Raw genomic sequence first — 15,731 nt, forward strand, 5'->3', positions numbered from 1 at the left:
ACCAGCACCAGAACCAGAACCAGAACCAGGACCAGGACCAGGACCAGAACCAGGACCAGACCAGCACCAGAACCAGACCAGCACCAGCACCAGGACCAGAACCAGACCAGCACCAGCACCAGCACCAGCACCAGAACCAGAACCAGCACCAGCACCAGCACCAGCACCAGGACCAGAACCAGAACCAGAACCAGACCAGGACCAGAACCAGCTCTGTTCAAAGTTACTGTGGGACCAGGTCAATACAACAAATTGTTTGGTTATCTGGATACATAGTTTTCTGCGACTCTAATTCTAATCTATAGATGCATATATACTCCTGATGGTAACATTGTAATTAGTGAAAATAAATAGAATGTGTGATGCTCACACCATGAAACATTAACAGGAAACTGGCCTCACATTGATGATTCATTTATTCTGAGCCTCATAGTAGCATCTCCCACTGTCGCCAGATGGTGGCGCCAGCAAACCATAACCATAACCGATACTGGTGAGTCACTTTGTCAAGGACCTTGTGGAGAAGAGATGATATCTGACCTGTCAGAGGGAGAATTTGGAGTTCCTGCTTTGTTCCAAGCCTCACAGTAGAATCCTCTAGTCTCCTCAGATGTGATGCTAGTGATGGTGTAGTTCTGGACAGATACTTTAGGTGAGGTGACATTCTCCTTGTACCAGGTGTGTGTGTCCACTGCTGGGTTGTACCAGGTGTGTGTGTCCACTGCTGGGTTGTACCAGGTGTGTGTGTCCACTGGTGGGTTGGCATCACTGCTGGAGGTCAGAGTCACTGAACTGCCCTCCACTCTCTCTCCAGAGGGACTGACTGAGACTGAGGGCTTCCTTGGTTTGACTGAGGGACACAGGGAACTGGCAGATTGGACCATCTGCAGTACTAACCCATGCTACCATACTAACTACAGTTGAGTTAGCCAGCAAGGCAAACAGCATGGAAACATAGACATACAATGTATTGCATTACATTACACGTTTATCCAAAGCAGCTTACAGTAATTGCATTTAAGGTACGGTAGGTAGTCAGTGTATTACTCCTCGCCAGAACAAGTGCGTCTCTTTTCTGCGCCAGTGCCTAAGAGCGTCAAATAAAGTCAGTGAGATAGAAGAAAGGATATGATGATTTTTAGAGAGTGTATCAAAGTGTGTGTGTGTGTGTGCCTGTGTGTGTGTGTGTGTGTGTGTGTGTGTGTGTGTGTGTGTGTGCGTGCGTGTGTGTGTGTGTGCGCTTCCTTGCCCAGGTCTTCTGCCCAGCCACCACCAATGCAGTGACTTCCTGCAAACGTTCCTACGCACTTCCTGGGGGAAGTTCCTGAGGTCGAAAGTTGGCAACAGTAGACCGACAAGATGACGTCATTGTGATCCAAAGTTGGCATGTGACCATGATGTAACAGGCAGGGTCACCTCATCAGTAACAGCATGACTCCTGTACAGTATCACTGCTACACACAGCAAGTGAAGTTCAATGAGCTCATGGCCTGAGAATGAGGTGTGTTTAGAGGCTGTGGGAGAGTCTTTAGCAGGTATCTGAAACCTGTTTTTCAGGGGAGGTTGGCACTCCCCCCCTGCCCTGCCCAGTTCCCACAGGTCCAGTTCTAGTTCCCACCCTGAGTCCTCCTAGCTCAGGTCCAGTTCTAGTTTCACTGTTGATGTTCCCTGCATTGTTGCTACATGCCGTTGCCATCACACACCCGCTCAGCAGATCTAGCTGCCGATAAGGTTTCATTGCTACAGGCTAAGAGTCATCATTGCTACAGGCTAAGGGTCATCATTGCTACAGGCTAAGAGTCATCATTGCTACAGGCTAAGAGTCATCATTGCTACAGGCTAAGAGTCCTCAGCGATCAACCACTCAAATCCTAGCAGATTTCGTCCTATTTTGGTTTTCCATGAGTGGGCAGTGCCGGTTATCGGTGCCGGTTATTCTAGTCACGTCCTGTAGAACTTGAAGTGGTTTCGACACGAAGCACCACTGGAGATGATCGGAGTGGACTTTGTTCTGGCACTTTGTAATGGACTGTCTGACAGAGCAGAAACTGTCATGTCCTGTCAAACCTGTTTCTGTGTTGCGATAGACAATACCACAGCTGATCAACCCCCCACCACCCACAGCTGATCAACCCCCCACCACCCACAGCTGATCAACCCCCAACCACCCACAGCTGATCAACCCCCCACCACCCACAGCTGATCAACCCCCCACCACCCACAGCTGATCAACCCCCCACCACCCACAGCTGATCAACCCCCAACCACCCACAGCTGATCAACCCCCAACCACCCACAGCTGATCAACCCCCAACCACCCACAGCTACAGTATAACGGTCCTCAACATTCTGTGTGTACTATTGTAACCTCATTGTGTGTGTGAGGGGGCGAGAGAGAGAGAAATGGTGTGTGTGTGTGAGTGGGTGTGCATGTGTGTCAGGTCAAGGACGGAGGTTGGGACATGCAGGCCTCTGTGGACCAAAGTTCATTTAGTTTCATCATCTATGGTCACTGCGATCATGCAAGTGTTTTTTTTTGTCTTGTATGAATTAAAATTAGGTCTATATTAACACTATCCACAGAAGACTTGTTTAACCTTTAACCAGGGAAGCAAGAAGGATGTGTGATTTGTAATGGCTGGCTGGGGGAAGGTCTGATGGTCTGACTGGTCCTCAGATAACCAGTTAGAATGCGTTGGTCCTCCTAGGGCTGTATCCACCCCCTAACTCTTTACCCTCCTAGGGCTGTATCCACCCCCTAACTCTTTACCCTCCTAGGGCTGTATCCACCCCCTAACTCTTTACCCTCCTAGGGCTGTATCCACCCCCTAACTCTTTACCCTCCTAGGGCTGTATCCACCACCTAACTCTTTACCCTCCTAGGGCTGTATCCACCACCTAACTCTTTACCCTCCTAGGGCTGTATCCACCACTTACTCAAAAAACATATTTTTCGACCAGCTTAAAGCAATACGGTGACCTTGATAAGGAAGCAATCTTAATGGGTGATTTCAACATAAACTGGGAAGACAAACGTCCTCCATGGTCTGGCCCCACCACCACTCAGATGTTTTCACTCTGAGCAGCAGATACACCAGATCTGTGGTAGCGGGTGATTTTATAGTCCCACTGAGGAAAAGCTCATTCAGCCAGTCAGCCTTCTCAGTGAGAGCTGCTGAGACCTGGAACTCCATACCAATTCACATCCGCAATACTGAAACACACAGATGATTCAAGCACACTCTCAAAACATGGCTAAGAAATAATCAGGCATGTGACCATAACAGCCCTGGGGCCTCATTTATCAAAGAGCGTGTAAATTCAGGTGTAAAAGAGGGCGTACCTCAATGATAAATGAGGCCCCTGGTCACACTACAGCCTCCTGACCTTGCCTGCTTGCTTGCCTGCCTGTTCATGTGGTACCTTTACGTCTGTCTGTCCGTCTGTCTGCTTGTATGCCATTGTCTGTTAGTACTGTCTAGTACTGTCCTTGCTTTTTGTCAGTATAATCTGTCTTGTATTCTTTCTGCATTTTGTATTATATTTTAACTTCTTGTCTGTTAATTAGTATGTTCTAAATGTGCATGAAATGTCTTTTTACTGTGTTTATGTAATCTTTTCAGAATCTAATCTTTTCCTAATCTGTTTTTTTACAATGTCATTCTTACTATTTTCATCCAGCACTTAACATCTTTCCCAGGGACAGCAGTTGAAAACTAGCTACTCAGCTAACACTGGCACATTTACTATGAGGGCTCATTTACTAAAAGGTTCCTAAACTTGTTTATTGGTGTGCGTTGTCCTGTAAAAACAACAACCCAACTGAAACAAGAGGGAAGGAGAAGGGAGGTCAAAAAGGAATGACACTAAGTAGCGGCACACATCCAAGCATTTCAACACAGTTAGCTTAAAAGACAGCAACACATATTCAAGCATTTCACCACAGAAAGACAGCAGCATCCAAACATTTCAACACAGTAAAAATGCCACTAAATGGCCAAAATTGCACATATAAATCAACAAGTGGACACAAAAAAAATAAAATTATAGCTGTTGAATTAAATTAGAAATGAGTTTTGCAGGGATCATGTCTACTCTTGGTTAAATTTCACATCGACTCATCATGTTGAAAACAAACTAAGGAACTACAAATCCCGCCGGACCTGTTACTGAATCCTCTTCCTGTCTCTGTTCTGATTGGTGTTGGTGTGCTCGTGCGAGCCGCGTCACGGGGCGCTAGACCAGCCCAGTCTAGTCAGACTAGAAGAGAGAGAGACTACTAGAGAGAGAAGAGAGAGAGAGACTACTAGAGAGAGACAGCTCAGAGTCACTACTAGAGAGGAGCTGGGACCTGAGACGTGTCAACTCTTTGATTCAGTCAGACCAGGACGAGGTGAAGCGAGCAGGTAGGTCGCTGGCGTTGCTTTCAATATGGAGTTAGCGGTTTGATTTAGAGGGGCTGTTTGTGTTTAATATTTCATTTTTCGGTGTGAGTCACCCTGTTAGCCTGAGCTAGTCACCCCCTACCCAGACCCTGCTAGCCTGAGCTAGTCACCCCCTACCCAGACCCTGCTAGCCTGAGCTAGTCACCCCCTACCCAGACCCTGCTAGCCTGAGCTAGCTAACCCCCTACCCAGACCCTGCTAGCCTGAGCTAGCTAACCCCCTACCCAGACCCTGCTAGCCTGAGCTAGTAACCCCCTACCCAGACCCTGCTAGCCTGAGCTAGCTCCCTACCCAGACCCTGCTAGCCTGAGCTAGCTAACCCCCTACCCAGACCCTGCTAGCCTGAGCTAGTCACCCCCTACCCAGACCCTGCTAGCCTGAGCTAGTCACCCCCTACCCAGACCCTGCTAGCCTGAGCTAGTAACCCCCTACCCAGACCCTGCTAGCCTGAGCTAGCTAACCCCCTACCCAGACCCTGCTAGCCTGAGCTAGCTCACCACCTAGCTAGTCTGGTAGTAACGGTAGCTAGCTGCTAGCTTCTTCTACCACAACATCACAATGCGTGAGGCGGTCAGGAGGGCAGGAGGGCAGTAGCTATGATGTCAGTTGGAGACGAGGAAGGATCATTTGGGGAACAACCCAGCGGTCTAGCTCATTAAATAGATGGTGGATTAGATATGATCTGCCAGCAGCACCGGGAAACAGAGTACTGCCTCTCTAGTCTAGTTAGGGCTGATTAGTAAACAACCTCTCTAGTCTAGTTAGGGCTGATCTGTAAACAACCTCTCTAGTCTGGTTAGGGCTGATCTGTAAACAACCTCTCTAGTCTAGTTAGGGCTGATCTGTAAACAACCTCTCTAGTCTGGTTAGGGCTGATCTGTAAACAACCTCTCTAGTCTGGTTAGGGCTGATCTGTAAACAACCTCTCTAGTCTAGTTAGGACTGATCTGTAAACAACCTCTCTAGTCTAGTTAGGGCTGATTAGTAAACAACCTCCCTCTCCTAACCCTAACCCTCCATCACTGCTCCGATTTGAGCCTTTTGTGAGATATAATTTGTGGGTCACGTTAGTATCAAAACATCCCTGTTCGTGTGCTATTATTGTGACTATATTTTAGTAATCCAGACATGTTCTCATGATGTCAGACCGCTGGAGTTGAGCTTTCTTTGTCTCTCGACCAGGTTTTTAAGGCTCTTATGTAGCTAGTGTGCAGTCTGGTCTCTCTTATGTAGCTAGTGTCCAGTCTGGTCCCTCTCTTATGTAGCTAGTGTGCAGTCCGGTCCCTCTCTTGTGTAGCTAGTGTGCAGTCTGGTCTCTCTCTTATGTAGCTAGTGTGCAGTATGGTCCCTCTCTTATGTAGCTAGTGTGCAGTCTGGTCTCTCTCTTATGTAGCTAGTGTCCAGTCTGGTCTCTCTCTTATGTAGCTAGTGTGCAGTCTGGTCTCTCTCTTATGTAGCTAGTGTCCAGGGTTTTTAAGGCTCTTATGTAGCTAGTGTGCAGTCTGGTCTCTCTCTTATGTAGCTAGTGTGCAGTCTGGTCCCTCTCTTATGTAGCTAGTGTCCAGTCTGGTCCCTCTCTTATGTAGCTAGTGTCCAGTCTGGTCCCTCTCTTATGTAGCTCGTGTCCAGTCCGGTCCCTCTCTTATGTAGCTAGTGTCCAGGGTTTTTAAGGCTCTTGTGTAGCTAGTGTCCAGGGTTTTTAAGGCTCTTATGTAGCTAGTGTCCAGGGTTTTTAAGGCTCTTGTGTAGCTAGTGTCCAGGGTGTTTAAGGCTCTTGTGTAGCTAGTGTCCAGGGTTTTTAAGGCTCTTGTGTAGCTAGTGTCCAGGGTTTTTAAGGCTCTTGTGTAGCTAGTGTCCAGGGTTTTTAAGGCTCTTATGTAGCTAGTGTCCAGGGTTTTTAAGGCTCTTATGTAGCTAGTGTCCAGGGTTTTTAAGGCTCTTATGTAGCTAGTGTCCAGTCTGGTCCCTCTCTTATGTAGCTAGTGTCCAGGGTTTTTAAGGCTCTTGTGTAGCTAGTGTCCAGGGTTTTTAAGGCTCTTGTGTAGCTAGTGTCCAGGGTTTTTAAGGCTCTTATGAAGCTAGTGTCCAGGGTTTTTAAGGCTCTTATGTAGCTAGTGTCCAGGGTTTTTAAGGCTCTTGTGTAGCTAGTGTCCAGGGTTTTTAAGGCTCTTATGTAGCTAGTGTCCAGGGTTTTTAAGGCTCTTGTGTAGCTAGTGTCCAGGGTTTTTAAGGCTCTTATGTAGCTAGTGTGCAGGGTTTTTAAGGCTCTTGTGTAGCTAGTGTCCAGGGTTTTTAAGGCTCTTATGTAGCTAGTGACCAGTGTTTTTAAGGCTCTTGTGTAGCTAGTGACCAGTGTTTTTAAGGCTCTTGTGTAGCTAGTGTCCAGGGTTTTTAAGGCTCTTATGTAGCTAGTGTCCAGGGTTTTTAAGGCTCTTGTGTAGCTAGTGTCCAGGGTTTTTAAGGCTCTTATGTAGCTAGTGTCCAGGGTTTTTAAGGCTCTTATGTAGCTAGTGTCCAGGGTTTTTAAGGCTCTTGTGTAGCTAGTGACCAGGGTTTTTAAGGCTCTTATGTAGCTAGTGTGCAGTCTGGTCCCTCTCTTATGTAGCTAGTGTCCAGTCTGGTCCCTCTCTTATGTAGCTAGTGTGCAGTCCGGTCCCTCTCTTATGTAGCTAGTGTCCAGGGTTTTTAAGGCTCTTATGTAGCTAGTGTCCAGGGTTTTTAAGGCTCTTGTGTAGCTAGTGTCCAGGGTTTTTAAGGCTCTTATGTAGCTAGTGTCCAGGGTTTTTAAGGCTCTTGTGTAGCTAGTGTCCAGGGTTTTTAAGGCTCTTGTGTAGCTAGTGTCCAGGGTTTTTAAGGCTCTTGTGTAGCTAGTGTCCAGGGTTTTTAAGGCTCTTGTGTAGCTAGTGTCCAGGGTTTTTAAGGCTCTTGTGTAGCTAGTGTCCAGGGTTTTTAAGGCTCTTATGTAGCTAGTGTCCAGGGTTTTTAAGGCTCTTGTGTAGCTAGTGTCCAGGGTTTTTAAGGCTCTTATGTAGCTAGTGTCCAGGGTTTTTAAGGCTCTTGTGTAGCTAGTGTCCAGGGTTTTTAAGGCTCTTGTGTAGCTAGTGTCCAGGGTTTTTAAGGCTCTTATGTAGCTAGTGTCCAGGGTTTTTAAGGCTCTTATGTAGCTAGTGTCCAGGGTTTTTAAGGCTCTTATGTAGCTAGTGTCCAGTCCGGTCCCTCTCTTGTGTAGCTAGTGTGCAGTCCGGTCCCTCTCTTATGTAGCTAGTGTCCAGGGTTTTTAAGGCTCTTGTGTAGCTAGTGTCCAGGGTTTTTAAGGCTCTTGTGTAGCTAGTGTCCAGGGTTTTTAAGGCTCTTATGTAGCTAGTGTCCAGGGTTTTTAAGGCTCTTATGTAGCTAGTGTCCAGGGTTTTTAAGGCTCTTGTGTAGCTAGTGTCCAGGGTTTTTAAGGCTCTTATGTAGCTAGTGTCCAGGGTTTTTAAGGCTCTTATGTAGCTAGTGTCCAGTCCGGTCCCTCTCTTACTACCTCACTGGTACTTGGCTCAGTAACTGCTTTGCTTTTGATTATATGAAGGCAAATGTTTATGAACACATCTACCCACAGTGTTATAGCTTACTAGCTATTGCTTGCTAACTGTTCTCGAGTTCATGCACCTGTAGCAAGAGTGACTTCATTGTCTTAGTTGGGCGTTTTGCATAACGAGTTGGCAGTTTGCGGTACAGTTGTTTTGGCATCTGTTCCTTATGTATTATCATGATATTCACAAGCATTCATTGAGTGTGTGTGTGTGTGTGTGTGTGTAGGGCTGTATATCATCTTGGATTTCGCGATACGATACGCATCACGATACACAGGTCACGATTCGATACGTATCACGATACAGAGGTCACGATACAATACGATACGATACGTATTGCGATACACACATCATTTACTGAAAGATTTTAAGTGTTCAAGACTGAAAACTGAATGGCTCAAATGCACTATATAGATAACTCAAACTCAATGACTGGACAGAGAACTAGCTAATAAATATTTTACATTTGATATCCATGCTTTTTAAACTGTCAACATTGTAGTATTTATGGTTTTTCAAAATTATTTATATCTATGCTTTTTTAACTTAATATTGTAGAATATGCTTTTTAAACTCCATTTAAAAATTTAAATTAAAAAAATATTTTTTTTATTTTTTATTTTTTTTTATTTTTATTTTTTAATTTTACAGCGCCCGGCTGTATAGATACTCCGGGCTGAAAGATCGATACAGTATCGCGAGACTACGTACCGCGATGCATCGTTGTATCGATACAATCCTACAGCCCTATGTGTGTGTGTGTGTGTGTGTGTGTGTGTGTGTGTGTGCTGGCTAGTGGCTAGCCTACTCCCCCAAACCATCAACCATTCGCCCGAAGATAGTTTTTCAGAAACCGTTGGAAAATAAAACGTAGAACAAACTGTTGATGACTCAAGGGCCTCAGTCAGGTTCTATTGCTCTGGCCTATCCTCAGTCAGGATCTATTGCTCTGGCCTATCCTCAGTCAGGATCTATTGCTCTGGCCTATCCTCAGTCAGGATCTATTGCTCTGGCCTATCCTCAGTCAGGATCTATTGCTCTGGCCTATCGGATGCTTCGTCTCCAGACAATCCTATAATGCCTGCTGATTGGATAAACAAGCCGGTCATAAGACCAGCCTATATTGCATTACAGTGTTAGTCTGGAGTGAACTAGCAGCTCCCGATCCGGGTCTCATTTCTCTGCTACAGGCCCATAATACAGCACAGGTCTAGCTTATTTGAGTGTGTGTGTGTGTGTGTGTGTGTGTGTGCGCGTGCGTGCGTGGGTGTGAGTGTGTGTGTGTGTGTGTGCGCGTGTGCGCGTGCGTGTGACTGTGAGCCTGTATTGTTGAGGAATTGTACACGAAAGCTGTCATTGCAAGCGTGACTGATCGTCGAGCACTGCATGTGCCTTAAATGCAAACCAGGCTGCTGGTGAATGTGTTCCTGAGGAGCTCTCTCTTTGCTATCACACTTGCCTTGTCTGCTGTAACCTGAGTTATGACTGAGCTCTCAGGCAGAACAATGAGTCATAACTCACCATTTCACTCACACTATCCTGACGAGTTAGCTGTAAGTGAGCTATATCCAGCCAGAGCCAGGAATCACACCTCATCATTTACTCACAGAATCAGACGTCACAGATGCTCTGCACTACAGAGCCTATAAATTAGTAAAGCTCAGACCTCAGGTACAACAAACCTAAGCCTACTTAAAGCCTTGCAGAAACAGTAGACGCTCGCAATTGAAAATACCCAGGCGTGTGTCATTGAAACTAGGCTAGCATGTTCCTTGCCTGCGCGGAGGATCACCCTAGGCTAACGTCCAGGGATTGTGGCTGCCTGGCTGTATTGACCGAACAGGACAGGGCCGACACCTCATTGGTTGCAGCATCACTGGGTCCCATTATGAGAAGAACCTTTGGAACTGGACACGTCGGCAGGCCATGTAATCCTATTCTGTTAGTTGAGAGAGAGAGGGGGAAGAGAGAGAGAGAGAGGGGGGGAAGAGAGAGAGAGGGAAGAGAGAGAGAGAGACAGAGAGGCCAGTCTGGCACAGCCCCCTCCTACAGTAGCAGCCGATGGTAGCCCTGGCCCTCCATCTCTCCATCCCTCCGTCTCTCTATTTCTCCATCCCTCCATCTCTCTATCCCTCCATCCCAACGTCTCTCTATCTCTCCATCTCTCCATCTCTCCATCCCTCCATCTCTCTATCCCTCCATCCCTCCGTCTCTATCTCTCCATCCCTCCATCTCTCTATCCCTCCATCCCAACGTCTCTCTATCTCTCCATCCCTCCATCCCTCCATCTCTCTATCCCTCCATCCCTCCATCTCTCTATCCCTCCATCTCTCTATCCCTCCATCTCTCTATCCCTCCGTCTCTCCATCCCTCCGTCTCTTCGTCAGAGCCACTGACAGCGCTGCATGGAGGCACCAGGCTCCGCCTCCCTGACTCAGTGTGAACCTCATCTTCGCTCGTCTCATCGTTTTCATCTGTTCATCCCTTCCTCCGTTCCACTCCTCCCCTGGTTCCCTTCCTCCGTTCCCCTCACAGTTCCACTCCTCCCCCGGTTCCCTTCCTCCGTTCCCCTCACGGTTCCACTCCCCCGGTTCCCTTCCTCCGTTCCCCTCACAGTTCCACTCCTCTCCTGGTTCCCTTCCTCCGTTCCCCTCACAGTTCCACTCCTCTGGTTCCCTTCCTCCGTTCCCCTCACAGTTCCACTCCCCCGGTTCCCTTCCTCCGTTCCCCTCACAGTTCCACTCCCCCGGTTCCCTTCCTCCGTTCCCCTCACAGTTCCACTCCTCCCCCGGTTCCCTTCCTCCGTTCCACTCCTCCCCCGGTTCCCTTCCTCCGTTCCCCTCACGGTTCCACTCCTCCCCCGGTTCCCTTCCTCGTTCCCCTCCTCCCCTGGTTCCCTTCCTCCGTTCCCCTCACGGTTCCACTCCTCCCCCGGTTCCCTTCCTCCGTTCCCCTCACGGTTCCACAATCTGTCGTCAGTGGAGAATGCGTCAGTGACTGATGAAGATTTCGGAGAAGCAGCTTCTACGTCTTCTTCAGGAAACATCATTGGGAGGCTACGCTAACTAGCTAACGTTAGTGCTGCTAAGTTAGCCTCATGCTCCCGCGCAAGCTTTAGTTTGCTTGCTAGCTAGCTAGATAGCTAGCCAGCTAACTAGCTAAATGCTGCGTTGAAGCTAGTTAGCCAGGGCTGTACATTAACTTTTTTAGCACATAGCACTGGTGCTACAGGGGTTGATAGTTCTGTAGCACAGAGCCAGAAAGTTGTAGCACCGGTATAAAATGCTCATTATCACCTCTACTGAACACGTTATGCAGTTCATCACTTAAAACCACCCGGAAAGGGATGTTACTGTACGTATACAATATGAAATAATAACAAATGTTTTCAGACAAGCATCTTTAGGTTTTGCGTGCGTGTGCGTGTGTGCGTGTGTGTGTGTGTGTGTGTGTGTGTGCGCGTGTGTGTGTGCGCGTGGACGGATCGAACACTGCGGCCATTGTCTCTGCCTCTTAATCATAAGACCTGACAAGTGTAATCATTCATGCTGGGTCAGATGGTACCAAGGCAGAGGGCACATGAGGACACCACACACACACACACACACACACACACACCACACACACACACACACAGACGGCTACCTTAGAACAGGACAGTCCGAACACTGCGTGTGTGTAAAAGGGTGCTGTTTTTTTTTCTTGTAGTTCTCAGCTGTTGTGTTTTCCCAGATGTGGTGCCCCAGTCATGTGACCCTCTGACCACATTCACACTGACACACTAACTACCCCGGGCCTCTGGAGCCTGACACTGACCTGTCAAACAGGCTCTACTGGCCCGCCTCCTCCCCACAACCATCACCCTTTCACCTGGAACACGCCTCCTCCCCACAACCATCACCCTTTCACCTGGAACACGCCTCCTCCCCACAACCATCACCCTTTCACCTGGAACACGCCTCCTCCCCACAACCATCACCCTTTCACCTGGAACACGCCTACTCCCCACAACCATCACCCTTTCACCTGGAACACGCCTACTCCCCACAACCATCACCCTTTCACCTGGAACACGCCTCCTCCCCACAACCATCACCCTTTCACCTGGAACACGCCTACTCCCCACAACCATCACCCTTTCACCTGGAACACGCCTCCTCCCCACAACCATCACCCTTTCACCTGGAACACGCCTACTCCCCACAACCATCACCCTTTCACCTGGAACACGCCTCCTCCCCACAACCATCACCCTTTCACCTGGAACACGCCTCCTCCCCACAACCATCACCCTTTCACCTGGAACACGCCTACTCCCCACAACCATCACCCTTTCACCTGGGACACGCCTCCTCCCCACAACCATCACCCTTTCACCTGGAACACGCCTACTCCCCACAACCATCACCCTTTCACCTGGAACACGCCTCCTCCCCACAACCATCACCCTTTCACCTGGAACACGCCTACTCCCCACAACCATCACCCTTTCACCTGGAACACGCCTCCTCCCCACAACCATCACCCTCTCACCTGGAACACGCCTCCTCCCCACAACCATCACCCTTTCACCTGGAACACGCCTCCTCCCCACAACCATCACCCTTTCACCTGGAACACGCCTCCTCCCCACAACCATCACCCTTTCACCTGGAACACGCCTCCTCCCCACAACCATCACCCTTTCACCTGGAACACGCCTACTCCCCACAACCATCACCCTTTCACCTGGAACACGCCTACTCCCCTCAACCATCACCCTTTCACCTGGAACACGCCTCCTCCCCACAACCATCACCCTTTCACCTGGAACACGCCTACTCCCCACAACCATCACCCTTTCACCTGGAACACGCCTACTCCCCACAACCATCACCCTTTCACCTGGAACACGCCTACTCCCCACAACCATCACCCTTTCACCTGGAACACGCCTACTCCCCACAACCATCACCCTTTCACCTGGAACACGCCTACTCCCCACAACCATCACCCTTTCACCTGGAACACGCCTCCTCCCCTCAACCATCACCCTTTCACCTGGAACACGCCTCCTCCCCACAACCATCACCCTTTCACCTGGAACACGCCTACTCCCCACAACCATCACCCTTTCACCTGGAACACGCCTACTCCCCACAACCATCACCCTTTCACCTGGAACACGCCTACTCCCCACAACCATCACCCTTTCACCTGGAACACGCCTCCTCCCCACAACCATCACCCTTTCACCTGGAACACGCCTACTCCCCACAACCATCACCCTTTCACCTGGAACACGCCTACTCCCCTCAACCATCACCCTTTCACCTGGAACACGCCTCCTCCCCACAACCATCACCCTTTCACCTGGAACACGCCTACTCCCCACAACCATCACCCTTTCACCTGGAACACGGTTGTTCCACCACCTTTGAATTGAATTGAATTAAAACCTTTATTGCCCCAGAGGGGAATTTGTTTAGCACACATCAAGCATACAGAAAACATTGAAATGTACGCCCATCACCAACACCACAATGTCACCAACCACCATCATCGTCATCACCATCCTCACCACCATCATCGTCATCACCATCCTCACCACCATCATCGTCATCATCACCATCCTCACCAACATCATCCCATCAACAGCTGTTCAACAATTTAATGCTTCTTGGCACAAAAGAAGTGCTGGCTCGTTTTGTCCTTGTCCTTGTCCTTGTCCTTGTCCTTGTCCTTGTCCTTTGGACACTGATGACAAATCAAGCCGTCGATGACCCAACAAGGGCGACGTCATCGGGCTCTATAACTTATCACCTAGCGGAGGTCTGATTGGTTGATAGGCTTAATGGTTGCTTCTTTCCGGATAATTGTGAAATGACTGCTGATTAGATAAACAAGTGGGTCATAAGACAAGCCTATAGGCCTGTAGCCGGTGGCCTGCACATTCTGGGGGGCAGGTGCTCAGTGAGAAATGAGGGCACCTTGTAGACCACAGATTGTATTTTTGTGCGCGAGTTGTTCTCAGAGGTGCTGACAGATTTTTGATTGTTGCGCGAGTTGTTGACGGGGGGGGGAGAGTCTACTACGGGTCTGTAGTATGGAGGGGTCATTTCTCCCTGGCTATGGGTCTGTAGTATGGAGGGGTCATTTCTCCCTGGCTATGGGTCTGTAGTATGGAGGGGTCATTTCTCCCTGGCTACGGGTCTGTAGTATGGAGGGGTCATTTCTCCCTGGCTACAGGCCTGTAGTATGGAGGGGCTGGTCATTTCTCCCTGGCTACGGGCCTGTAGTATGGAGGGGTCATTTCTCCCTGGCTACGGGCCTGTAGTATGGAGGGGTCATTTCTCCCTGGCTACGGGTCTGTAGTATGGAGGGGTCATTTCTCCCTGGCTATGGGCCTGTAGTATGGAGGGGTCATTTCTCCCTGGCTACAGGCCTGTAGTATGGAGGGGTCATTTCTCCCTGGCTACGGGTCTGTAGTATGTAGTGGTTGCTCATTTCTCCACATGGGAATGGTGAAGTGTGGCGTGTGAGCGTGAGAAGAGGCTGAAACGCGTGTGTCTGAGACTTAGCAGCCCTGTTTAAGCCTAAGGTTACTAAGGTTACTACATAATACTAAATATTCAGATTAAGTATACTGATAGCTTAAGCTTCACATGCTGTACCAACAACAAATTCTACCAACATTGATCGTGTGGTGGTCATCATTACGTTAAATCCATTAATTGATCATGACTAGCGTCTAGCTAGCTAAAGCAACCCTAGTTCCCATCTTGATTATGACTAGCTAGCTAAAGCAACCCTAGTTCCCATCTTGTTCTGATCATGACTAGCTAGCTAAACAACCCTAGATCATGACTAGCTAGCTAAAGCAACCCTAGTTCCCATCTTGTTCTAGCTAGCTAAAGCAACCCTAGTTTAACCCTAACCCTAAAGCAACCCTAGTTCCCGTCTTGTTCTTTGTCTTTTTTGCTCTTTTGAAGTTAATTCTGAAATAGGTTTCAAAAGCCCCTTTTCCTTTCTCTGATATCTGCAAAATGGTATTCCAAAATTATTATACATACATTGTACACTCTAAACCCTATCTCCCTATCTCCCTCACTCCTCTCTCTCTCTGAACCCTATCTCCCTATCTCCCTCACTCCTCTCTCTCTGCCATCCATCTCCCTCCCTCCCTCACTCCTCTCTCTCTCTGAACCCTATCTCCCTATCTCCCTCACTCCTCTCTCTCTGCCATCCATCTCCCTCCCTCCCTCACTCCTCTCTCTCTGCCATCCATCCGTCTCCCTCCCTCCCTCCTCTCTCTCGGCCATCCATCCATCTCTCTGCCTTCAGAGTTTCTCTCGCCTGCTAGAGGTCCTCTGTAGGCAGTAGACTGAGACTAGACAGGAGCCCTTCAAAACCCTTTAACACTACACACACACACACACACACACTCACTCACTCACACACACTCACTCACTCACTCACACACACACACACACACACTCACACTCTTTCTCTCTCTCTCTCTCTCTCTCTCTCTCTCTCTCTCTCTCTCACACACACACACTTCACCTTCACAGTTCTTATAGGTTCTCTTTCTCTCTCCCTTTCTTTCTCTCTCCCTCCCTCTCTTTCTCTCCATCTCCCTTTTGCACTCCCTCTCTCTCTTTCACTCTCATTCTCTCTCCCTCTTTCTCTCTCATTCTCTTTCTCTCTATCCCCTCTCCCTCTCTCTCTC

At 48.7% G+C, this 15,731-nt stretch overlaps 1 protein-coding gene across 2 annotated transcripts in view; it reads left to right on the forward strand.

Moving 5' to 3' along the window:
* Positions 1-4,286: 4,286 nt before the first annotated feature.
* Positions 4,287-15,731, forward strand: part of adipor2 (adiponectin receptor 2) — a 57,043-nt gene continuing 45,598 nt past the window's right edge. For both annotated transcript variants that reach the window (XM_084462737.1, XM_084462738.1), the window contains exon 1: positions 4,287-4,406. The gene's annotated coding sequence lies outside the window, so the exon portion shown is untranslated. The remainder of the gene's footprint in view (positions 4,407-15,731) is intronic.

The sequence above is a fragment of the Borostomias antarcticus genome (genome assembly GCF_949987555.1).
Source record: "Borostomias antarcticus genome assembly, contig: scaffold_278, whole genome shotgun sequence".
Classification (NCBI taxonomy): Eukaryota; Metazoa; Chordata; class Actinopteri; order Stomiiformes; family Stomiidae; genus Borostomias; species Borostomias antarcticus.